Here is a 17,821-nt window from a genome sequence, read left to right on the forward strand (position 1 = left end):
TCAGACAGAAATCTCACATAGAGAAAGAAAGCTTACCCCTGGTACTGCAAGCCCAGGGACAGTTATGTAGAGAGAACACTATCCTATACTGACATAATCAACATTAAAATCAGGACAAGCAAACCAAATAGCCTATATTTTACAAATGCTGCTCTACCCACGCATTTAAGTGTGTGTTTATCTTAGCACTTTGTCAATAAATCCATCTCTTAGCACTCAAACACCAGAATATCAGAGTTCTAAATCTGCTTCAGATATGGCCAATATAGTTTAGAAAGCAGATACCATGGAGATACCTACAGTAAGACAGTAGAGGTTGAGGACTTTATTATCTAAAGATGGTGAGTTAGAGTGTTGTGTTCATTCATAGTTAAAGACAGTAGAGGTTGAGTACTTTATTATCTAAAGATGGTAAGTTAGAGTGTTGTGTTCATTCATAGTTAAAGACAGTAGAGGTTGAGTAATTTCTGATGATGCATCACATTCATACTCCAAGTGATTTAGAATAGATTACCTTCACAACTGCAAATACATGGACTGTCCAAAACATTTAAAAAGTGCACTGGTTCAATCTGCTCCCATCACAGTAGTGATACAGCATGCATTTCCCAAAACACACCATCCGCTAAAGTAATGAAATTCAATCACAATCACAATGTAAATGTAAACATCCCCACAGAAGCAATAAAAGGAGTTCTCTGTTTCTTACCTTAAGGAGGTTCTTTCACTACGACTCCTCTCTCACACCACAAAGCATCACTGCCATGGATTTGCAAAGCAGCCTCACATATAGTCTGCTCTGGCTGCCCCCCCCCCCCCCCCCCCCCCACATGAAACTATGGGACACATCCTGAAAAAGGAATCAGGAGTAAGGGGCCTGCTCAACAGGTTTAGTTATCTCTTCTCCTCTCTCCCTGCGAGACACACTAGTCGCACACAATAGGCAGACTGAATAATCAGAGCAGTGTGTCATGTGTGTGTGTCTGTGTGTGTCTGTGTGTCATGTGTGTGTCTTTGTCTGTGTGTGTCTGTGTGTCATGTGTGTGTCTTTGTCTGTGTGTCATGTGTGTGTCTTTGTCTGTATGTGTCACACATACACACATTCACATTGACAGGGCCTTCACACATTGACAGTGTTGTGAAGAAGGCACGACAACGCCTCTACTTCCTCAGGCGCCTAAGGAAGTTCCAAGTCAGTCAGAAGATCCTTAGGAACTTCTACTCATGTACAATCGAGAGCATCCTGACTGGCAACATCACCTCCTGGTTTGGGAATAGCACTGCACAAGACCGTAGCAGACTACAAAGAGTGACACGTTCAGCCAAACGCACAATTGGAGGGGGGCTTCCCACCCTCCAGAACATTTACAACAAGCGGTGCATGGGCAAGGCTAAGAGAATCATCAAGGACTCCAGCCACCTGAACAACTGCCTCTTTGAACTGCTGCGGTCAGGCAAGCAATACCGGAGTCTCATGGCAAGCACAGAGAGACTCAGAAGGAGCTTCTATCCCCAGGCCATCAGGATGCTCAATGAATGAACAATGAACAATAAGCAAACCATCAACACACCCACAGCGCACATACACTCACTTAAATAAACAACACACTTTAGCACCCACTTTACCACTTTAGACACACTTTACACTTTATATTTACATTATTGGTAAGGAAATCGCACATCATTCTCATTCCTTATTGCACCTCACCACTACAAGGTGGCACCACAAGCTAAGCTATACCTCACCATTTTTGTACCAGCTGTACATACTGTATATAGATACACTGAACAATTTTGTTGTTTACACTTGTTTACGTACTTGACTTCTTGACTTTCTATTTTATACTTATTATACTTATTTTATACTATCTTGTTATTATCTAGCACACTCTCAGGAGCAACACAGAAAGAAACATTTCATGCAAAGTATTCTGTATGCTGTATGACAACTAATAAAGAAACTTGAACATTCACTTATATTGATATGGTAAAATAATTTTTTTATTGTATTATATTATAATCTATTCTATTCTATTCAGGAAAAGTGGCATTGGATGAATCATGCAACTGCAAGACACCTGCGACACCAGCCTGAATACGATTGATGACGGACAATAAATTACTGTACCTAAGCTACTGTACGCATATTAAGGAATATCTAATTTGCATAAATGGCATGTTGATAAAAAATTCAAGAGAAAAGAGTTTGATGAATAAATCCATGACCTGGGATCATCCTGCTTTTCTTTCTTATTTGGTTGATGAGTTATGCATCAATAACGACCACAGTTTCTGCTATAAATATGAGTTTCAAGAAACATTTTCACAACTGATCTAAAATCAGGATATGATTTTAAATTCCTCATACATGTATGCAAACATATAAAAACACATTTCATTCATGTTTCTAACTTGTTTAGTAAAAAAGATATGCACTTAAATAGATTTCAGCCTGGCGCTGGCGGCCATGTTGGATTTCTCAATTTTGAGGCCTTATATTTTGACATTTTTTAGCTTGGTATACAGCAGATTTGGATTCAGCACCCCTTAATACCCCTAGAAATGTTGTGTACCAAAAATAAACACGAAATGCCTTCAGGGTTATGATTTTCTGAAAATGTACCCTGTCTATAATGCCTGTTTGGTTATTGCGGTTTTGTGTCTTCGAAGTGTGTGCCCAATCCAGCTCCATTTTCTCCTGGTCAGCTGGACCTCCACTGATTCTTGCTTGGTGCATTCCCACAGCTTGATGTTGGTGATTGTGTTTGGCCAGAAGATCCTGAGGATACGTCTCAGACAATGTTTGATGAAGGTCTGCAGTTTATTGTTGATGTTAGTGGTGGTTTTCCAGGTTTCAGAGCCATATAGCAGAATGGATTTGACATTGGAGTTGAAGATTTTGAGCTTGGTGTTGAGTTTGATGTTTCGGGTTTTCCATATCTTGTTTAACAAGTTGAATGTTGCTTTTGCTTTTCCTATTCTTGCCCTTACGTCTTCCTCAGTCCCGCCATCCACAGCTATAACACGACCCAAGTATGTGAATTTGTCAACCTCTTCCAGTGTATGGCCCCCGATGGTTATGGGGTTTGTGCTTTTATTATTGACCCTGATTACTTGAGTTTTTTGTCCATTTATTTTGAGCCCAAGTCCAGCTGCAGTTGTTTTTAGCAGCTGGGTTTTGTCTTGCATCTGTTGATAGTTGTGTGAGAGTAGTGCGATGTCATCCGTAAAGTCCAGGTCTTCGAGGTGCTCCGTTAGACTCCACTGGATGCCAGTCTTTTTATTGGTTGTGGTTTGCCTCATGATCCAGTTGATGCATAGGAGGAAGAGGAAGGGGGAAAGTAGGCAGCCCTGTTTCACGCCGGTGAGCACTTTGAAGTGTTCTTGTGCACATCCGTTATGTAACACTTGGCATTTCATGTCCTGATACATGTTCTTGATTATGTTTATGTATTTTTTAGGGATTCCATAGTGTGCCATGAGGTTCCAAAGCAGCTCGTGGTCTACACTATCGAATGCCTTTTCAAAATCTATGAAATTGACATAGACAGGTGCGTACCATTCTATGGATTGCTCGATGATGATCCTGAGGGTGGCAATTTGGAATTAGGACTATAGATAAATGCAATTTTATTAACATATAAAATACATGTGCATGACATATAGTGTAACATGGGGGGGCACTAGGACCCAGGAGTACCCTGGCCAGGTAGAGTATCTAGAGAGGAAGTATCACGCGAGTGAGACTTGATGTCACGTGTGTTGCCGTCTGTTTGAATGGAAGCACGATACATGCAGAACCAAGTTATCCGTGCTGCTCCTGCCCCATGCTTTTAATAAGGTATATATATAGGTTAAACACCTTTTTTGTTGGTAAATCTATTCCATCATTTCCGATCTACAAACAACTCTTATATGTTGTGTAGACGTACTTGATGTGGTGGGCGCTAACATTACATTTGTTCCTAATGTGTGCTCAGTGCTCAGTATATTGCGGTATGTGATGAACTGAGCACTGAGCACACATTAGGAACAAATGTAACGTTAGCGCCCACCACATCAAGTACGTCTACACAACATATAAGAGTAGTTTGTAGGTCGGAAATGATGGAATAGATTTACCAACAAAAAAGGTGTTTAACCTGCTCATACCTTTATTAAAAGCGTGGGGCAGGAGCAGCACGGATAACTTGGTTCCGCATGTATCGTGCTTCCATTCAAACAGACGGCAACACACGTGACGTCAAGTCTCACTCGCGTGAGACTTCCTCTCTAGTACCCAGGGTACTCCTGGGTCCTAGTGCCCCCCCCGTGTTACACTATATGTCATGCACATGTATTTTATATGTTAATAAAATTGCATTTATCTTTAGTCCTAATTCTGTCACTGTTTGATGTCACAAAGAAGGGTGTATCCGAAAGCTGTCTACAACTTTTGTAACATGTGATGAAAAAGTAAACAAATAATTAACTGTATTAGACATTTGTTAATGATGAATAGGCTTCACTTCAGATTAGGGCACACAATAGCATCTGCAAATGATTTATAAATGTTTTATGAATGTCTTAACAAATCATTTGTTGAACATGAAAAATAAAGAGATACAGTATAGTCGTTTTTTCATATCCATTTTTCAAAGCATCTACCAATACACATTAAACAACATTATTTAATGATGAACAAATCAAGTACAAACAATGTTGATAATGAGTTATAAATAATGTAGAACTAATCTGTAAATGTTATACAAATATAGTTATAGATGATTTAATAATCATTTATGAATGTATATAAATGGTTTGTTCATGATTAGTTCATTATCCACTAATGCGTTATAAATACTTTGTAAACGTTATACAAATATAGTTATAAATGATTTAATAATCATTTATGAATGTATATAAATGGTCTGTTCATGATTAGTTCATCATCTACAAATACCTTATAAATGTATTATAACAGGGTGTTATTATAAAGTGCTACCGAATGTTTTTTTGTTGTTACCCTAGTGGGAGTATTTATTTGTATTACTATTCCATTGCGATTTTATGTCCTTTATGTATTTAACAATATAATTAGACATTATAGATGTCTCTGCAATGTGGTCCACTCCTTGTCTTCCTTCTTTTTTTTTCATATCGATGGAGATCGGTAGGATTAAAGCACTGATATTCAGGATCTAGTGATCTTGAAAAGTCTGAATCTGGATCAGGGTGATCCTAGCCTGGATTGCTTTGAAATACCGGGACAAAATCTGGCCGAGTTGTCTGATCCTGGATCACAAAAAATGGGATCTACAAATCTGATCGGATCAGATAGGGATTAAACGTTTTGAACTGCTGGGCCCTGGTGATTAAACTGGGTATAAATTATATTAGTATTATACAATTCAGGAAGATACTTAATTTAATTTAATTTCAAACCTTTATTTAAACTCGAAAGGCAACTGAGGTTTCCGTCACGGCGTGTATGTACAGAGTTAAAGGAACACTGCCAACTTGTCAACGGAGTTAGACGAGCAGAAACATCAGGAGTTAGACGAGCAGATACATCAGGAGTTAGACGAGCAGATACACCAGGAGTTAGACGAGCAGAAACATCAGGAGTTAGACGAGCAGATACATCAGGAGTTAGACGAGCAGACACATCAGGAGTTAGACGAGCAGGTACATCAGGAGTTAGACGAGCAGATACATCAGGAGTTAGACGAGCAGATACATCAGGAGTTAGACGAGCAGATACATCAGGAGTTAGACGAGCAGGTACATCAGGAGTTAGACGAGCAGATACATCAGGAGTTAGACGAGCAGAAACATCAGGAGTTAGACGAGCAGATACATCAGGAGTTAGACGAGCAGATACATCAGGAGTTAGACGAGCAGATACATCAGGAGTTAGACGAGCAGGTACATCAGGAGTTAGACGAGCAGATACATCAGGAGTTAGACGAGCAGAAACATCAGGAGTTAGACGAGCAGATACATCAGGAGTTAGACGAGCAGATACATCAGGAGTTAGACGAGCAGAAACATCAGGAGTTAGACGAGCAGATACATCAGGAGTTAGACAAGCAGATACATCAGGAGTTAGACGAGCAGAAACTTCCTGAAGTTAAATGGTAACAAAACTGAGGCCTTGCTAATTTTTTTAACCTTGACTTTTAACTGCCTTGCTGTGTTTTTTCCCCCTACGATCTGTAAGGTGACCTTGGATGTCGTGAAAGGCGCCACCAAATATAATGTATTATTATTATTATTATTATTATTATTATTATTATTATTATTATTATTATTATTATTATTATTATTATTATTATTATTATTATTATTATTATTATTATTATTATTATTATTATTATTATTATTATTATTATTATTATTATTATTATTATTATTATTATTATTATTATTATTATTATTATTATTATACATACCCATTTCTTCTATGTGCATGCATTATTAGGCTTAGGGAACAGCCTAGCTTAGCATCATTCACTGGAAGTAGGTGTGCCAGTGTAGCCTAGTTCCCAACAGTCATGAAATACAGTTCAAATACAACTCCAAAACTTTCCTGTGCACATGTTGTGACCTGTGTATTTACCATGTGGAGACATTTTAAAAACATTATTAGACATTTTCGTTTTCTAAGCAGATATATACTCTGAAAAATGTTTTGCCAAACCACTGCTGTGATTTCATCACCTCAAAAGCCCAGTTTTTCAAAAGAGAACAGACACACATTTTAATGCCAATATCGGTAGGCTGATAATATCGGTAGGCCGATAATATCGGTAGGCCGATAATATTGGACATCCCTTTTGGAGTTGTATTTGGAGTGTATTGGGGGTGACTGTTAGGAACTAGGCTACACTGGCACACCAGTATCTGCTTGTCTAACTCCAGGGTAGATGGCAAATAAGCTAATTTCCCAAAAAGTTGGGGTGTTCCTTTAAGCAAAACATACAGAGTTAAGCAAAACAACAGTGTTAAGCTAAGATAAGGTATATAAAACCACACAGCATATACAATCATAACAATTAGACAAGTACGGATAATAATCAATCATGTACAACTTGATTGACAAAGGTTGGAGATCAAGGTTTTAAACTAGGAGAGAATCTCAAGCTTTAAAGACAGTTGGAGTTCATTCCATGAGCTAGAGGGGCATCATAGCAACATGCATATTTACCTGTTCAGAGCAAACTGGACCTTAAGGACCAGCCAGTCACTAGAACGGGTTCCATAGGTTCCAACATTCCATTCCAATAATGATGTAGTATAAGGAGGTAGCTTATGAGGTTACAAATCAGCTGTGACTTTGTAAACAACAATTATGAAATTACCAATTTCAGGGCAAGAAAGCAGATGCTGGATACAAGTTGAAAGTCAATGGCTTCAGGTTCTCAGTCGATTTATTCAGCAGGGCATCAGCGGTAGAATACAGCAAATTCACAGGATACAAAATAATCTCTCAGTGACACGGACAGTTTGGTTCTGTCGTGTGTCCTAATGTCGAGACTGCTCAGTATTTAAACACTTTCTCGACCCACGTACCTGGTACTGGAGTCGACTGGTCCACATAGCATAATGACAATACATTTATTTGATCACAAAGGTTGACTTTCGTTCTAGACATTAACATGGTAATTCACTCATTCTGGCTCCTGTGTGGAGGGTAATCTTGTTCCACCGGTATGTGGGTCCTCAATGTTTTTCATTCTGAATAATGCTATAATACTATTGAAATAACTATTACTAATCAATCAAAAATACACTATAATATCAAATCTATTGGCCATATGAACATAAATTGTTACTTCACTTACCAATAATGATGTAGTATAAGGAGGTAGCTTATCAATAATGATGTAGTATAAGGAGGTAGCTTATCAATAATGATGTAGTATAAGGAGGTAGCTTACCAATAATGATGTAGTATAAGGAGGTATCTTACCAATAATGATGTAGTATAAGGAGGTAGCTTACCAATACTGATGTATTATAAGGAGGTAGCTTACCAATAATGATGTAGTATAAGGAGGTAGCTTACCAATAATGATGTAGTATAAGGAGGTAGCTTACCAATAAGGGCCTTAAAATGAACAAATACTTCTCATACAGGACACAGTGATGAGTGTATTATCGATCATTAGTGATGAATCTGAGAGCAGAGTGATATACAGAGTCCAACTTAGAGTCAAGTCAAGTCAAGAGTTTTATTTGTCACGGCATACAAGTATACAGTGAAATGCGGGGGGTCTTGCCCGCAATGTTTGTGCAATAATACAATGATGCAATAATACAATAATACAGTAATAAGAATCCAATAGGATGAGAATAAGACATTGTGCAATAATACAATAATAAGGATAAGACATATCAGGTATATGTACAACATGAAGTTTACAAAAAGCATGGTAAGACATGCTAAGGTCCTGCAATAGTGCAATACACTGTTAGCTACGGATGAGGCACTGGGTCTTATGTACACTACTATACAATGCTATACTATACAATCTACAGTTATACTGTGTCCTTATGCTAGCTTGCTATCCATCTGTTTACTATACAAGAACCACTCCCGTTTTTGTTTTTAAAGTGACCTTTCATTGTGTAAAGTGACCATGAATGTGAGCGTGTGCAGCATGTGTGTGTGTGTGTGTTCATGTTAAAGTCAGGCATGCGTTCTTCATGGGACGGGGTTGCACTCTGCAACCCCAGATAAGTACTCGCTATTTGCATATCAATAGCACCGGTCGTCAGGTGTGTTAAATACGTTCTCAGATACATTCACACCTAACTTGTTGTGAAGACATGTGTTACATTCCATTCGTAGAGGCAATTAGGCACTGTCTTTAGTCTGTGCTCAAGCGAGGGGACATTAAATGCGCATTCGCGGGAGCGCGCGCACGCGCCAGGAGCGCGCGTGCACGTGGTGCGTGCAACCACAGATGATTTCAATAACGCACCACTGGTTAAAGTGACTGCTAGTGTGTGAGCGTATACAGTGTGTGTGTTGTGTGTGTGCTCATGTGTGCTTGTGTGTGGAGAGTTCAGTGTTCAAGGCTCTGATGGCCTGGGGGAAGAAGCTGAGCCGAAGTGTCTCTGTCCTAGTTGCTGGTGTTCGCAGGCGCTTGGCTGACCGCAGCAGCTTGCACAAGCTGTTGTTGGGGTGGTGAGGGTCTTTCATTATTCTGCAGGCTCTGGATTTGCACCTCTTGTTGTATAGAACCTGCAGGGGTGGTAGTGCAATACCCGTAGTACGCTCAGCTGAGCGCACCACTCTCTGTAGGGCCTTCTTGTCCTGTGCCGTGCTGTTTCCATACCAGGCAGTGATGTTTCCAGTCAAGATGCTCTCTACAGCTCCGGAGTAGAAGGACTGGAGTATCTTCCCCGATACTCTGAACTTCCTTAACTGTCTCAGGTGGTAGAGGCGCTGCTTCGCCTTTTTTACGACTGAGTCTATGTGTGTTGTCCATGCCAGGTCCTCTGAGATGTGGACCCCCAGGTACTTGAAGCTGCTCACCCTGTCCACGGTAGCCCCGTTTATCCTCAGTGGTGTGTGTGTCCCCTGCTGTGTTCTCCTAAAATCCACGATCAGCTCCTTGGTCTTACCAATGTTCAGGAGCAGGCTGTTGTCCTGGCACCAGCGTTCCAGTACCTCAACCTCCTCCCGGTAGGCCTTCTCCAGAAGGCCTACCGGGTTGTCCAGATGGAATTTAAATGTACATTTATCATCACGCCACACACGGTCATACTGGCAATGTATGAAGGAATATTACTGTGAACAAAGTAATTCCATATGAATTGTTGGAGAGGAACTGATGAACTGAACTGTTGGAGACTAGTACTGCTTACTGTGCAACCCAGACACATAGGATACAGATTAGATTATTATTTTTTACCTTTATTTAGCCAGATGAAACATTAAGAACAGGTTTCTTATTTACAATGTCGATCTGGTCCAAGAGGCCCCAACAGGATTTTTTTATATATATATATATATATATATATATATATATATATATATATATATATATATATTAATTACTAATCAAATAAAAACACAGTTAAGAATCATACACATAAACAAATAAACACATGCACAGCCTATGTACAAAAAATGTATAAACAGGGGAGGAGTAGGGCGGGGTGAAAGTGTGGGACATTTGCATTTAGTGCCAGGGGGGTTGCTTGAGGGGTGGGGTGCTGGTGTTGATGGGTGGGGGGATGAATGAATGAATGAATGAATGAATGAATGAATGAATGAATGAATGAATGAATGAATGAATGAATGAAAACTTTATTTAACAGATTGCAGAATGGGTACAATACAGTACGGCTCAATACATACAATTGTTAAGGGGATGCAGACCTGAGAAAGACGTTTGTCTTGTTTCCATCAGGGTCCCCCATTTTCAATTCATATAGACATTTATGACACACACAACATACATGACATTTATGGCATAGGGACATATAGGTATTTAGTACTGATACATTCATGACATAAACGGTATTCAAATATACAGTACTGTTACCCCTAGATCCTGACAGAGTATATACATATGATGGGGAGGGGACTGTACATTAGGAGGGGGTGGGTGGGTGGGAGAGAAATATACATACGGCGGGGAGGGAATATATACATGCGGTGGGGAGGAGACTGTCTATTAGGTGGTGGGGGTTTTGGGCATTTACGGTGGCCAGTTTAGAATTGCAGCCTCCCGTAGGTGCTCTTTAAGAGCGGTTTTGAATGTGGGCAGGGATTCACATTCCTTTACAGCTTTTGGTAGGGCGTTCCACATTGTTGTGGCATAATTGCGAAACGTGTTTAGTCCCTTGTTTGAGCCGAATCTGGGTTTAACATGATTTGTTGAGCTTCCTCTGGTGTAGTGGTTGTGGTATTCACTGACCTTTGGGAAGTATTTTGACATGTACATGGGCACCCCGGTCGTATAGTGTATCTTGTAATGTAGACCAGGCCCATTGCAAGTTGCTGTACTCTGTCGTCTACTCTAAGCCATCCTAGGTTGTCAAAGTGGGCAGGGGTGAGGTGGGTTCTGGGGTTCAGGTCAAGTAGTAGTCTGACCAGTTTGTTTTGTGATGTTTGTAATTTTGTTTTAAGCGCCTTTGAGGTGCTTTGGTACCATGAGGTGCATGCATAGTCATAGTACCCTTGAATGAGTGCTCCTGCCAGAGTCTTCAGGGTATTCTTGTTTACCAGAGAGGAGATCCGGTACAAGAATCTAGTTCGTTGGTTGACTTTTTTTATTACATTGGATGCCATTTTGTCACAGGAAAGATTTGCCTCTAGGATGGAACCCAGGTAGGTAATATCGTCTTTCCTTGTGACAATATTGTCACCCACTGTAACTGAGAAGCCGTCGGTCTTGCTGAGTTTGTTATTTGAACCGAAGAGAATGGACTCTGTTTTGCCCATGTGTAATGATAGTTTGTTATCAGCGAGCCATATGCAGATTTTGCCTAGTTCCGAGCTGAGGGTTTTTTCAACCTGCAACTTGTTCTTGTCAGAGACCAGCAGGGCTGAGTTGTCCGCAAACAGGAACAAGTTGCAGTCACAGGCTGACGACATGTCATTTGCATAAATTAGGAAGAGTAGCGGTCCTAGTATGCTTCCTTGTGGAACACCACAGCTCACTGTGAGGGGGGGGGGAATAGAGTACCGTTTACCTCTACCATCTGTTCTCTCCCCTCCAGGTAGGATTGCATCCAGCTCACTGATAAGCTATAAAACCAATTGTTTTTTGCTTGTCCATTAGAATGGAGTGATTGACAGTGTCGAAGGCCTTTTGTAGGTCCAGCATGACCATGCCGCAGTTTTTGCCCGCGTCCACCTCTTGTTTGATGTGGTCGTTCAAATAGAGGAGGCATGTGTCAGTGGAGTGGGACGTTCTGAAGCCAGATTGGAATTCGTAGATTAGATTTTTTTCCGCCAGGTACTTTTCGACCTGTTCGTAGATGGGGTGCGGGGAGGCTACTCTGGTCAAAGCGGTTGAAAAACGCGTTCAACTCGTTTGCACGCTCCTGGGGGCCCTCCACAGCCGTGCCCTGCTGCTCGGTACAAGGTGTTCCTTGCATAATCTAATGTAGTCTGTGATGCATTGGTAGAGTCCATCAATCAAGTTTAAAGTTTCAAGTTTCTTTATTAGTTGTCATACAGAAATACAGAATCATTTTGTATGAAATGTTTGTTTTGCTCCTGAGAGTGTGCTAGATAAAATAAAAAGATAGTATAAAATAGAAAGTCAAGTACGTAAACAAGTGTAAACAAAACAACAATGTTCAATATACATATATACAGTATATACAATGTATACACAATGCAGAGCAGATAAGGTAACTGAGTTACAACAATATACAATAGCTTAGCTTGTGGTGGTGAGGTGCAATGAGGTATGAGGGATGTGGAATATCTTATCAATTAATATAAAGTGTGTTAAGTGTCTAAGGTGAGTAAAGTGGGTGCTACAGTGAGTTGTTTATTTAAAGTGCGTGTGTACGTGTGGATGTGTGTGCTGTGGGTGAATTTGATGGTTTGTTACAGTGTTATTGTTCATTGAGCATCCTGATGGCCTGGGGATAGAAGCTCCTTCTGAGTCTCCCTGTGCTTGCCATGAGACTCCGGTAATGTCTTCTCCGTGGACCTTCTCGAACATGTCCCAGTCTGTCGTCCTGAAACACTCCCTTCGTTCCTCCTCAACATCATCAGACCATTGTGGGACACACCTGGTGGTAGGTGGCCGTCACGATAGACAATCTCGCCTCTTCCACCCTCACCCTGAACACCGGTGTCCCGCAAGGCTGCATGCTGAGCCCCCTCCTCTACTCCCTCTTCACCCACGACTGCACTCCTATACATGGTACCAACACCATTATTAAATTTGCAGACGACACAACGGTGGTTAGGGCCGACAGGGAGGAGGTCCAGCACCTGGCGGTGTGGTGCGCCGACAACAACCTGGTCCTCAACACCAAGAAAACCAAGGATCTCATCAGGAAGACCAGAGCCAGATTGATTGATTGAAAACTGTATTAACAGATTGCAGAATGGGTACAATACAGTAAAGCTCAATACAAACAACTGCTAAGAGGATGAAGACCAGCAAAAGTCTTGTTTACATAAGGGTCCTCCATTTTCAATTCATCAAGACATGCAAGACATACAAATATACGGCACTGTGTACGAATGTGTGCATGCCCACGTCCACATCAACGGGACGGAGGTTGAGCGTGTCTCCAGCTTCAAATTCATGCGAGTCCACATCTCCGAGGACCTCTCATGGAACCTCAACACCTCAGCACTGGTCAAGAAAGCTCACCAGCGCCTCTTCTTCCTGAGGAGACTGAGGAAAGCCCTCCTGTCTCCTCAGATTCTGGTGAACCTTTACTGGTGCGCCATTGAAAGCATACTCACCAACTGCATTACAGTCTGGTACGGCAATTGCACTGCCTCTGACCGGAAAGCACTGCAGAGGGTGGTGAAAACCGGCCAGCACATCACCGGTACATCACTTCATATACTATTGAGTCTATCCATCACAAACGATGTCTGAGGAAGGCATGCAGCATTGTCAAGGACACCTCCGGCACGGTGGTGTGGTGGTTAACACTGTCGCCTCACAGCAAGAAGGTCCAGGGTTCGATTCCCGCTCGGGACCAGGTTTCCGCGATGCCAAGTACCCAGGTGGGGGATCTCCGGGGCCTTTCTGTGTGGAGTTTGCATGTTCTCCCCGTGCTCACAAGGGTTTCCCCCCCGATAAGATAAACCCAATGGAAAAACATGCACAACAACAGATCGCTAACGCTGTGGCGTCCTTGACAAAGACGGGCAGGAGCACTTGGATTGGTCCCCGGGGCGCGGCTCACGTCGACGCCCTATCTGCTCCCGGCTGCCCATGGGGGGGAAGGACGGCGGGATGGGTCAAGTGCAGAGACTCAATCGCATTAGGCGACACAAGAAAATTACATGTGTGTGTTCCTGTGTGTGTGCCGCCCATCGCATGTGTGTCGTTTGCATGCCGAATAAAGACTTCCTAAGTCCTGCATTATTATTATTATTCCTCTCACCCCAATCATGGACTGTTACGCTACAGGCACCCCGGCTCCAAGTCAAGCAGACTCAGGAACAGCTTTGTTCCCTCAGCTGTCATCTCTCTTACACCTCCGCTCCAAGTCAAGCAGACTCAGGAACAGCTTTGTTCCCTCAGCTGTCATCTCTCTTACACCTCTGCTCCAAGTCAAGCAGACTCAGGGACAGCTTTGTTCCCTCAGATTTACCAACAAAAAAGGTGTTTAACCTGCTCATACCTTTATTAAAAGCGTGGGGCAGGAGCAGCACGGATAACTTGGTTCTGCATGTATCATGCTTCCATTCAAACAGACGGCAACACACGTGATGTCAAGTCTCACTCGCGTAAGACTTCCTCTCTAGTACCCAGGGTACTCCTGGGTCCTAGTGCCCCCCCGTGTTACACTATATGTCATGCACATGTATTTTATATGTTAATAAAATTGCATTTATCTTTAGTCCTAATTCTGTCACTGTTTGATGTCACAAAGAAGGGTGTATCCGAAAGCTGTCTACAACATTTGTAACATGTGATGAAAAAGTAAACAAATAATTAACTGTATTAGACATTTGTTAATGATGAATTCACTTCAGATTAGGGCACACAATAGCATCTGCAAATTATTTATAAATGTTTTATGAATGTCTTAACAAATCATTTGTTGAACATGAAAAATAAAGAGATACAGTATAGTCGTTTTTTCATATCCATTTTTCAAAGCATCTAACAATGTGTTACTACACATTAAACAACATTATTTAATGATGAACAAATCAAGTACAAACAATGTTGATAATGAGTTATAAATAATGTAGAACTAATCTGTAAATGTTATACAAATATAGTTATAAATGATTTAATAATCATTTATGAATGTATATAAATGGTTTGTTCATGATTAGTTCATTGCCCACTAATGCGTTATAAATACTTTGTAAATGTTATACAAATATAGTTATAAATTATTTAATAATCATTTATGAATGTATATAAATGGTTTGTTCATGATTAGTTCATCATCTACAAATACCTTATAAATGTATTATAACAGGGTGTTATTATAAAGTGCTACCCATTATTATTATTATTATTATTATTATTATTATTATTATTATTATTATTATTTTTATTTTTATTTTTATTATTATTATTATTATTATTATTATTATTATTATTATTATTATTATTATTATTATTATTATTATTATTATTATTATTATTATTATTATTATTATTATTATTATTATTATTATTATTATTATTATTATTATTATTATTATTATTATAAGATAATCACAATAGGGGTCCTTTTTGGGAAACCCGGGAAGGTTGATTCCCATAGTCTCTGTCTGGCTTATACAACTGGCTTAAATCTGGTGTCAAGATGTACGAACCACAAAGGTGCACCTCAGTTATAGGTATAAAACGACAGGTTATGTATATAACCTAGTTATATGAGTACTGGCTAAGCGTCCCGCTCTTAAGCCATACCGAGATATACCTCATCTCATGTACCTATTGTACTCCATCAACGAATAAAACCAAAATACACCCCTCACCTGCCAGGCCCCGCCCCCAGTGGCGTGCTACATAGGACTGGGCATGGCCACCACTCACTCTTCCTCGGAAAAAATCGTTTCCAAAGAAAAGTTTCCCCAAGGGAACTCAGGGCACGCTAAGAGCGGGACGCTTAGCCAGTACTCATATAACTAGGTTATATACATAACCTGTCGTTATATATCGTACTTGCATCGCGTCCCGCTCTTAAGCCATACCGAGATATGGGGTAGAGCGGACGCGAGGCCCGACAGATGCACCCCCTGAGGACCCGTAAGCCCACATCAAGGGGGAAGGGGAGTCCCGTCACCCCATCCTTCCTAATGAAGAGGGGGCGCAGTCAACTCCACCCGAGTGCGAACAAGAGGGAACTAGAACCCCTTGAACACACAGCACAGGCGGAACCACGTGCGACACAACACAAGCCCATGTACACAACGTTAAGGGGAGGCGGACCAGAGAGAACCAGTCCCGCATTCATTCATAATATTCACAACAGCACACCAGCCCTAGACCTCAGCCCATTTACCCATGAAGGTAAACAAAGCCCCCCCCCCGCACTACTCCCCCAGTATACACTGATTGACCGTCAGCATGATCGGTTGAGAGGAGGGAAGATTGTAGCATAGACAGACATTCCCGTAGCAGAGAGACAGAACAAAAACAGTAGCCCCACTATAGCATAGCGTTCGACGCTAATGTGGACAGAAAACAGTCAGCTGAGCCACAACACTGGCCGCCGCTAAATTCCATCCTGCAGCAGTATAGCTCTACTGCCACCCGCCGGGCCGACTCGCTCTCAAGCATCGGCTCCCGGGTGGGACACCGTCCAGCCCCGCCGAGGCACAGGATCGATGCTACCTGGCTAGGCTACCTAGCCACGGCACACCCGCCCTGCACCCTGTTGTCAACCCATTTACCCGTAAAAGGGAAAAATAGGACTCAGCAAAACCCCCCACATTAGCTACCGACTGACCTTCATCAATGAACCGGTTTAAGAGGAGGGAAAAGCGGCAACATCCCACGGCGGGGAACATTAGAACAGTGCCCAGCATTTCAGCAGTAGTGTTAGCATTTAGCATTAGCATTAGCATTTAGCGTTAGCATTAGTGTTTAGCAGCACGCTCCAGGATCGCTTGGAACGCGTCCACTTCAGTGGAACGTTCACCAAACCATCCCGCCCCTGGCGCCGACACACAACATGGTTGTGTAACAAAACAAACCAGCATTACTAACACTAGCATCAATGCCTGATGACACAGGGCTCACCGGTGTGCGAGCCGGCTCGATAGCCAACCTCGCACGCTGTTCCTCGATCTGCTGCCACAAGACGAGGGAACATCAGAATAGACCCGACGTGTCGTTGGAACATACCCCGAAGATTCCAGGGGTAAGCAAATCTCCGTAAGTACCCAATATTATCTAAACTTTTCAAATCAACTAGTTGCATAGGGCGTCTTGCATCCGCTATGATGGAAACGAAAATAGAGGAAGAGTGAGTGGTGGCCATGCCCAGTCCTATGTAGCACACCACTGGGGTCGGGGCCTGGCAGGTGAGGGGTGTATTTTGGTTTTATTCGTTGATGGAGTACAATAGGTACACGAGATGAGGTATATCTCGGTATGGCTTAAGAGCGGGACGCGATGCAAGTACGATATATAACTAGGGAACTCCTTGCAGAATGATGAAAATAGTTCTACTAATATATTTCACTTCAAAAGGTTGTACAAAGAAAAGATAAATAGACAGTATATCACAGTTTAGTATAATATTGCAGTTTAGCATAACAGGATAATATAGCATAGCATTACAGTATAGGTTAGTAGGCAGGGTGCGATCCACGGGGGGAGCTGTGGGAGCCATGGCTCCCTTAGATCAGACATCAGCTCACCTGAATACATGATTTGTGAATCTTTGGGGGGTCTCTAAATTACTGAAAATAAATGCTACTTTTGCCATGCATTTCTCATTTTTCTGTAATTTTCTGTATCATCATCGTGTACAGGCATGCGTTGGGACGGGGTCCCACGGTGTGGGACCTCACTCGCTATTTGCATATCAATAGCTCCGGTCGTCAGGTGTGTTAAATACGTTCTCAGACACATTCACACCTAACCTTGTTGTGAAGACGTGTTACATTCCATTCGTAGAGGCAATTAGGCACTGTCTT

The sequence above is a fragment of the Notolepis coatsorum genome, assembly GCF_963971535.1.
Source record: "Notolepis coatsorum genome assembly, chromosome: 15".
In the NCBI taxonomy this organism is placed as follows: domain Eukaryota; kingdom Metazoa; phylum Chordata; class Actinopteri; order Aulopiformes; family Paralepididae; genus Notolepis; species Notolepis coatsorum.